The 2500-nt window shown below is 48.5% G+C and overlaps 1 protein-coding gene across 1 annotated transcript in view; it reads left to right on the top strand.

The window, feature by feature from the left end:
* Nucleotides 1–2500, top strand: part of dennd1a (DENN/MADD domain containing 1A) — a gene marked incomplete at its 3' end in the record, with an annotated part of 103457 nt that overhangs the window by 82397 nt on the left and 18560 nt on the right.

Here is a 2500-nt window from a genome sequence, read left to right as displayed (position 1 = left end):
AGAGAGGGAAGAAGGAGATACGCGGGACAGAAGACGAGAAGAACGTCTTTCCTGGCTGTGGAGAGAGAGGAGGAAAGACGTTTCCTGGTTGTGAAGGCTCACTAGACATGCTAACAGTCTTGTATGGGTTTGAAGGGAGGTCAGCGAGCCTGGCTAGTGGCTACTGTACGTACTGTACGGGGCGGGGGGGGGGGGGGGGGGAGAGGGGGGGAGAGGGGGGGGGGTTCTTCCTCCATATGTGGTGTCAGAAGTGTGATGCTGGCCTGGCTCTGCCCAGTGGGTCTATTTTAAAATCATCTCTCCCGGCATTTACATATTTTAGGAAGGGGCAATATGAATAAAACAAATCAGGGTGTCAATCACAGACCCGTGTGTGTGTGTGTGTGTGTGTGCGTGTGTGTGTGTGTGTGTGTGCGTGCAGTGTGCGAGCTAGGGGGGGGGGGGTTCAGCCCCCCCTAACAACGCATGAGCCCCCCTGAAAAAACGATTTGAGAAATTTTGGGTGGGTCTCTAAATTAATTTTTACAATATGCAATTTTTTTCCAATGCAATGCATTTCTATTTTTCAGTATCTTCATCATAATGCAAAAAATTAGCTAGCCTATGATTGACGAGCTGATTCACACACATGGAAGCGGTGCGCGCAATGTCATAAGCTTCACTCTAGAAAAATATTAATATATATGAATTATTAATAATGAGATGAGATAAATTTCCGCAAATGAAGGGAAATGTAGGCTATGCGTTTATCGACAAAATAAAGGGTGCGTTTTGCACGTGCACGATTTTCCGCGCACGCGCTTCACTTAAAAGTGAACCTCCCCGAAAGCCATGGTATAGTTCGCACACTGCGTGCATGTGTGTGTTTATGCATCTTTGCATGTTTCTGTGTGTGTGTGTGTGTGTACGTGCGTGCGTGCGTGCACGTATTGTACATGTATATGGATAATAGCATTAGTAATGTAAATCCCCGTGACCCCCCCCCATAGGAGGGGTGGATAAAACCAACCACACACCCGTTTGTGTGCGGGGGGGGGGCGGTCACGGGGATTTACATTACTAATGCTATTATCCATATACATGTACAATACGTGCACGCACGCACGCACGTACACACACACACACACACAGAAACATGCAAAGATGCATAAACACACACATGCACGCAGTGTGCGAACTATACCATGGCTTTCGGGGGGGGCTCACTTTTAAGTGAAGCGCGTGCGCGGAAAATCGTGCACGTGCAAAACGCATCCTTTATTTTGTCGATAAACGCATAGCCTACATTTCCCTTCATTTGCGGAAATTTATCTCATCTCATTATTACACACGCCCCAACAATGGGCACAGCTGGTGTCCCGGGCGCTGCGTACGGGCGGGTCGGCGGCTCCCTCATCTACAAGCTGTCACCGCCCCCCTGCAGTGAGCAACGACCCCGCGCCCGACCCCTCCACCACGGAGGTGGGCTGCTCCAGATAGAGCAGTGACCCCCCCATCATGAGGCCAGTCTGGGCTGATCCAGATAGAACAGTGACCCCCCCATCATGACGCCAGCCTGGGCTGATCCAGATAGAATAGTGACCCCCCCCATCATGAGGCCCGCCTGGGCTGATCCAGATAGAACAGTGACCCCCCCACTATGACGCCAGCCTGGGGTGCTCCAGATAGAGCAGTGACCCCCCCATCATGAGGCCAGCCTGGGCTGAGCCAGATAGAAATGCAGCTCGGACGTTGGTCGAAGTGCCGAGTCGGCGAACGGCCACGGTAGTCGATGAATAATTGATTATATTGTGTTACAGCTTCAATATTCTGCTGTGATATATTGCCATTCTCTTTTTTCTTGGGGGGGTGGGGGGGGCTTGGGAAATACTGTGTGTGGACTTTTGTTTGAGGTTTTTGTCGTTTTTGTGGTAGTCACTTCTGGACTACTTCTGGACTGAAGTGACCAGTAACCATCCATCCAAATAAACTACAGTAACCATCCATCCAAATAAACTACAGTAACCACTAGACTTTGACTTGACACAGTTAGTTAAGGGACCGACAACAATAACCCAGTCCTCCAGCACACGGATAGACCTAATATTCGCAAATAAGCCAGAGACAATTATTAAGATCCTCAATATGAATCAATCAATCAATCAATCAAAGCTTTATTTGTATAGCGCATTTCATACCCAGAGGCAACACAATGCGCTTTACAGAGAACAAGGGAGGTGGGCATACGACCCACTCTCTACACGAACACATGAACACAGGGTTATCTGACCATAATTTAACCCTTATTGTTAGGAAACTGTCCAAAAAGCGTTTTAGCCCTGGAGCCAGAAAGCCTAGCCAACTTAGCGCCTAGCCAACTTCCCCCTAAAGGGGAACAAACTCATTTTGAAAATGCGATTAAAGGGATCAAATGGAATGATACTGTCCTTCTCTGATGCTTACTCCGACTGTCACCCTTTTGTCTCCCATCCAACGTCTAATGAATACTTTTATGAGGTAA

This window comes from Borostomias antarcticus (assembly GCF_949987555.1).
Source record: "Borostomias antarcticus genome assembly, chromosome: 30".
NCBI classification, from domain to species: domain Eukaryota; kingdom Metazoa; phylum Chordata; class Actinopteri; order Stomiiformes; family Stomiidae; genus Borostomias; species Borostomias antarcticus.
The sequence above is the reverse complement of the archived record's forward strand: the minus strand, read 5'-3'. Positions and strand labels throughout refer to the sequence as shown.